We start from the raw sequence: 7,713 nt of genomic DNA on the forward strand, positions 1-7,713 counted from the left end.
TTTTTAATATATGTATATATAAAAATATAGAACAAATGTAGCCTAGATATATGTAACATGTTTTAGATGTGGTTGCTTGTAACTGATACCAACATAGACACATACCACTATACCAGGCATGCCAAACCAAAGTGATACATTGATGGAGAAATATTTGCACCATGTAACACGCTAAAATACGCCCCTCATCTACTTCATCTCTAAGTATTTGCTCTAGGAATACTTACGTTACCAATATATGTACAACCAGGTCAACCCCATATACAATGGCTAACTATGGCAACATCCATGTCAAGATGCATTGGCGCCAAGGAGGATGATGTATATCAAGGTAGCTCTTAAACCTTTTCCACTTTTTTAAACAGTGACATTAATCTATTTAAAATTTCATATTAATATATTTAAATCATCACGACTCTCTTCCTTTCTTTTTTTCCTATAATGCCAATAACAGCAAGGTCTATGCCAAGAAGAAATTCATAAAATCTTTGTTCAAATATATGGTGAAGCCTACTTGTAGGGGTGTCAATACCTAAATCCAATCAGTAAAATCGTTCAAGATGGATGTGATTGAACCCAAATCAAATCGAACCATATATTTATTGGGCTGGTTTCGATTTGACATATTGTAACCCCCTTATCAACCCGAACTGTACCAAAAACCGATTGGACCCGAAACCAATTCAAAACTGGATTGAAACCGAATCAAATGGGTAAAAAACCAAAAATAACCCAAAATTCATTAAAAAAATCAAAATTTGCATAGTTTTGTGTAGAAAATCAGACTCAAACAAGTCAAAAAAATCGAAACCAACCCGATTACAAATCGATATAAGAAACAAAGTAAAACCAAAACTGAAATTCTTTATTGGTTTGGTTTTGATTTTATCATTCCCACACCAAAATCAATTCAACCCAGACCAAAATCAGGCCAAACCAAACCGTTGACACCCCTACCTGCTTGTATATAATCAAGACCATGGTTCTAAAAATGGGAACCGAATCAACTGGATTGACATATTTGTATAGGTCTTAGAGGGGCGATACCGATTTTTGACTAATCGTGGGTTAGGAATTGCCATCAGATCAAGGGTAAATTTTTTGTTGTTTTTTTAATTAAAAAAACATGGGTAAAAGTAGGGGTGTCAATCGGTCGGGCCTGGCGGTGTGAAATCCTTGCACCGTGAACGCCTGTTTACTTAAACGGGCCTAGATTTGGAGGGCATGGTACAATTCGTAATTGGGCCGGTTGATGTCAGGCTTTAATCGGGCTACCTTAAACGGGCCTTAAACGGACTATGGACCTATTTAATTCTAAACGGGCTCTAAACGTGCCTACCATAATATCATTTTTTAAAGGGATTAAACTATTAGCTTTAAAACTACTAGAAGATAATATTCACAATTTCGGAACCAATGGAATCATGTCTTTAACAATTGAACAATTGATAACAATTGAATGTCTCATTTAGCAAGGTCCAAGGTATATATATATATACATATATATCCAAGGGAATCATGTCATTAAAATTTAATCTAAGTTGCAAGACTTACACTCTTTTTAACAATTGAATGTCCCATTTAGAATGTGGATATTTTAGTCCTATATATTCTTTACTCATATTTTATAGTATTAATGATAAAATAGATATTTAGGCATTTTTTTAGGGGGTCGAGCCAATCGGGCTAAATGAGTCAGTTCTAGTGGGCTTCAAAAGTGTGTCGGGTCGGTCAGGTGCCTAATGAGCTAATGGCCTGCACCGTGAACGCCCGTTTAATAAATGGGTCGAATTGAAACCCAACACGTTTATTGTATGAGCTGATTCAGATGATTTGACATATTGTAACCCCCTTATCAACCCGAACTGTACCAAAAACCGATTGGACCCGAAACCAATTCAAAACTGGATTGAAACCGAATCAAATGGGTAAAAAACCAAAAATAACCCAAAATTCATTAAAAAAATCAAAATTTGCATAGTTTTGTGTAGAAAATCAGACTCAAACAAATCAAAAAAATCGAAACCAACCCGATTACAAATCGATATAAGAAACAAAGTAAAACCAAAACTGAAATTCTTTATTGGTTTGGTTTTGATTTTATCATTCCCACACCAAAATCAATTCAACCCAGACCAAAATCAGGCCAAACCAAACCGTTGACACCCCTACCTGCTTGTATATAATCAAGACCATGGTTCTAAAAATGGGAACCGAATCAACTGGATTGAAATATTTGTATAGGTCTTAGAGGGGCCGATACCGATTTTTGACTAATCGTGGGTTAGGAATTGCCATCAGATCAAGGGTAAATTTTTTGTTGTTTTTTTAATTAAAAAAACATGGGTAAAAGTAGGGGTGTCAATCGGTCGGGCCTGGCGGTGTGAAATCCTTGCACCGTGAACACCTGTTTACTTAAACGGGCCTAGATTTGGAGGGCATGGTACAATTCGTAATTGGGCCGGTTGATGTCAGGCTTTAATCGGGCTACCTTAAACGGGCCTTAAACGGACTATGGACCTATTTAATTCTAAACGGGCTCTAAACGTGCCTACCATAATATCATTTTTTAAAGGGATTAAACTATTAGCTTTAAAACTACTAAAATATAATATTCACAATTTCGGAACCAATGGAATCATGTCTTTAACAATTGAACAATTGATAACAATTGAATGTCCCATTTAGCAAGGTCCAAGGTATATATATATATATATATATACATATATATCCAAGGGAATCATGTCATTAAAATTTAATCTAAGTTGCAAGACTTACACTCTTTTTAACAATTGAATGTCCCATTTAGAATGTGGATATTTTAGTCCTATATATTCTTTACTCATATTTTATAGTATTAGTGATAAAATAGATATTTAGGCATTTTTTTAGGGGGTCGAGCCAATCGGGCTAAATGAGTCAGTTCTAGTGGGCTTCAAAAGTGTGTCGGGTCGGTCAGGTGCCTAATGGGCTAATGGCCTGCACCGTGAACGCCCGTTTAATAAATGGGTCGAATTGAAACCCAACACGTTTATTGTATGAGCTGATTCAGGTCAGGTCTTAAGGGAGTTGGGCTCGGTCGGGCCTACCGGTGTGGGCTCAGGGTTGACACCCCTAGGTAAAAGTGTGCGACCCAGATCTATATGGTCGACCGGGTCCGGGTTCGGATCCGGATGCAATCAATATCGGATCTCATGAAAGAGTGGAAATGGAATGACCTTTTTAGGCTCCAACGGTCACAGATAAAGAGGAGGAGGATGGGGCCCACCTCCCTTCCCAAAAAAAGAGGCCACGAAGATGCCTGGAACTCTGGAAATAGGACGGAACCAATTGGGAAGCTCTCCCTCTGTCTCTCTCTCTCTCTCTAACTTTTGACTGTTTCAAGCCACTCACGTGTACGGTCGGCTATATTGGGACGGCATTTGACAGAGGACTTCGGAGTCACGGACCTCTCTGTTCGAGAGAACATTCGGTTTTGATAACTTTAATTTGAAGGAAAAATAAATAAATATAATTAACCACGTCAGATGTGGGACCTACATTGTGAAGTGGGGATTCGAGGAAAGTAGGTTTTTAAGGTTTGACACGATGTTAATTTTATTTGTTTAGGTGTCAACGGAGAGACGAAACACTCACGTGTCATAACCAATTGCAGACTGACACGTTATGCTGAATTTTTAACGGTTATTTATCTTTATTATGTCATCCATCCTCCATGCTCCGAGTTACAATCGTCTGCAATTTCGATCTCGTATAATTCCGTGCAATATCACCTTTAGGCGATGACATATGTATTGATACCAATACAATGGTCCAGATCTGGTACAACTAATAAAATATTAAATCAGTGAAGAGGCATTTAAATCAGATCTAGATCATTGTATTGGTATCAATACACGTGTCACCCCCTGAAGGTAGTATTTCACGGAATTGTACGAGATCGGAATTGCAGACGATTTTTTTCTCCATGCTCCATGCTCAATTGGATTAGTTAATTAATTTTTCTCCACGGTTTCACCCACCACAAAAAAAAAAAAAAATAAATAAATAAATAAGAGGAAAAATATTTTCTACCTGAGAGTGCAGTCCGTGCACCACTGCATGCTCGATAAGAGTATTTATGAAAGAATCTATAAGGATGAAATTTTTATGTTTCATAAGGAGTAGGTTAGTTATTTAGTAATGGTCTATGTCTGGGCCATGCTCTTCAGACCAATTTTGAAAACTCAATATTGAGAATAGTATCGATTAAGGATGATACAAATCTAGATCAACCAGGATAAATAGAAATACCCCTATTTTCAATTAAAAATTATTTTCTTGACTATTTTACCCTTCATTCGGATAGCTCCACCAATACAGTATTGGCCAAGAATCAAGATTGATCAAGGTTGATTTTGATCCTCTGGCCAATCCTAACCAACTCGATCAAATTCCTCAAACTATACCTTGAACAAGATCCTTTTTTCTTAAAATAAAATAGAAGAAAAGAGCGTTCGCTGATCGCATGGCCCTTGCATCAGCACTAGGTCGAATGAGGGGTGAACATGGGTTGCAAACAACATCGATCGATATCATTGGAATCAACATTGATCGATATATATGTTCACATTGATTCCCACCAATTTCTATCAATTTTTGCCTGATCCAAATCGAAAATTGACATTAATTGATTCGATTTCGATTTCCATTTCCATCTCTTAAAGGGCCAAGGTTGTAAAGAGTAGAATTGGACTTAAATCAATTGCAGACACAATAGATTTGGTGGGAAAGGTCGAATCCATTACAACCGATTTGATTGATTCGATTCAGATTTTGTATTCTATTTAGAATTTTCAAACTATGGTCGACCCTCCAGGGAAAGCAAGGATATAGGTATTGGTCTTGATGGACATATCGATCATTATGAATATTAATATGGTATTTATACAAAATCAGTTTATATCGACTAGTATTGATTTGAATTGAAAGAAAATTAAAATTAAAAAAACAATCACTTTTCGCCCGATACTTCCGATTTATGTTATAGGTATTGGTGTTGATGGATATATCAATCATTATCAATATCAATATGGTATCTGTACAAAATCAGGCTATATCGACTCGTATTGATGTGAATCGAAAGAAAATAAAAAATAAAAAAAATCACTTTTCTACCGATACTTCCGATTTATGTCATGATTTCATGTTTTAAAACATTAATTTCACTTTAGTTAGTTCTTAACATGTTATTTTTCAGACTTAAATCTCATGATGTATGATGTGATGTTAGACTTTGATACCAAATGCTAGGTATTTCATAGTTGACTGAAAAACACATGAAAAGACACCATTTAACATAATCTATACTAGAGGAACCTAATTTAGAGCCCACACTCAAATACTAATCCCATTAACTTAATTTTTTTTTATGAACTTAGATTTGATTCCATGTATCATGAATAATTAGCTCATCTTTAAAATAATATAATATAACCCATCAAAGTCAGATGGCCCCACCCACATGCCCATTGTCCAATACTCCAATGCCCACACCTCTCTGTCTCTTGCTTTGATAATTTTTAGGTAAACTATAGCATTGATTGTACCTTACAAAAAAAAAAACAAAAACACAATGGTAATGATCTAGTAACCCTATTATGAATGATTATAAGGATGATTAAAGTAGAGCTTGGGATGAAGCTTCCTTGCAAGAGATTAAGGGCTTCAGTAGCTAAACAAATCAAAGCTGGAAACGTAGCTCGTGGGATGCATTATTAAATGGGAAAATGATGCACATAATATCTATATTGTATGATTTTTTTACACTCTTCCTCTTAAGAATTTAGTTTATGGTATTAACATTGGTATTGGTCACTATTGATATTGATATTGATATGGATTGATCGATAATATCATTCTGGATTATTCGATTGTACCCTCAAAGATTCGAATACTTTCTTTTAACTCTGTTACGCTTCTTGATTTTTGTACCAATCAGCCGATCCTAGACCGATTCCTAGATGCATGGTTCCTCCTCTTAATGGTTTTTAAAACACAATGATCTAGATCAATCTAGCTAATTTTGATCCAATCTCAGATCAAATTGGTCAAAAGTGGTCTAATTAACTTGATTGAAATTGGAGGAAAAAAAAACTTTAAACCCTAATTTCCATACAAGATCAATTCGATCTAAATCAACCCCAGTCAATTCCAATTCAGATTGGTCCAAATCAGGCAATCCAATCCGATTTTCCGATTTTCCGATTTTCCAAAATCTGCTTCTCCTTGATACGCTTTAAAAATTTTATCCCCTCCATGATCACATGGCTCCTTTGCATATCAATTATGAGGCACCCTTTCTTATGCGTGCATCCATTGACTACATGAAAGTTCTCTCCGACACTGGATTGGGTGCAATGAGTATCCCATAATTGAGAACACTTTGAGGTGTGCGTTCAGATATTCACAACCATAAGATGCTCACTACACCCCATCTAACGTTGAAGAGAATCCAATACACATGAGAGATACCAATACACATGTGTGGCTTGTAGATACCTCACTTAAATTTAAAAAAAAAAAAAAAACCCTATGAGCTAAGACTTTCAACCTCCCAATCTCTAGATCCCACTAATATGATAAATGATAAAGATCGATAATTTATATTCACATTTTTCTTTGACAGATTTATATTCTCTCTTGTACCAAAAATAAATAAAAATCTCACCGACCCAATGCTCGCCTTGGTGCTTGGCACTACTCCCTTAGAGAGTACTCCAGGACTTGGTCAGTAGATCAAATTTCCTTACAACATTTGAAGAAACACCTCTATTAGCCCCTTCTATGCTCTTTTCAACTTTAAGAGTGTCCTCACTAAACCTCACAATGGCATTGGATATGCCATTTTTTCTACTCTTTTAGGCTTTCCAAGAAGTGTGTGGTCATCCTCTTGAGCTCTCATCCTAACCCCTCAGTGGGTACGTTCTATGGGTACTTTGTATGGCCCCTAAAGGGCCCCAACATGTATTATTTTTTAGGGTGGGGGATAGACACGTTACCTGTGTATGGTAAACTACTAGGTAGCACCAATAGGAACATGAGCGGGGCATCGTATAAGAGGGGCAAGGGTCATTTCAACAATGTGAAGAGAAAAATAGACACACGGCTAGCTTGCAACACAGCCGTGTGCCCAACTTTTTTTCTCTTTTAATTTTTTTTTATTATTAAAATTTGAATTAATACAAACTAATTTTTTATAAACATGAGTTCAATAATAAAGCGGTCAAATGTGGGAAATAAAGTATTTATTCTATGTTGCCCTAGTAGTAACTAATTTTACTGATGTTAGTGCATGGGATCAAATTGCTTATAAACTAAAATAAAGCTAAAATTGCTTATATATAGAAAATTTCTTTGTAATCAAAGTCAGTGAAAAAGAGGTTTTCATGTAAATATTCTGCTAAAAGTCTTTTTGTTTTGTATTTCTTTTATAAAAGTTTTATTTTTTGTCTAGATTTTCAAAGCTTTTCTTTGCTATTTGGTGAATTCTGTTCTAGTTAAAACTTGCCACGTGAATAACAAATATTGAAATCTATTTGTTTAGAAATTTTTATCTGATCCAATTTGTTACGCATCAAATAAAAAAAAGGGGGTACCTATATAAATTTTATTTATTTTTATTAAATTTGAAAATTTCTCTATTATCTTCACTTTATCCTTTTTTTTTTTTTT

This window comes from Macadamia integrifolia, chromosome 14 (assembly GCF_013358625.1).
Source record: "Macadamia integrifolia cultivar HAES 741 chromosome 14, SCU_Mint_v3, whole genome shotgun sequence".
NCBI classification, from domain to species: Eukaryota; Viridiplantae; Streptophyta; class Magnoliopsida; order Proteales; family Proteaceae; genus Macadamia; species Macadamia integrifolia.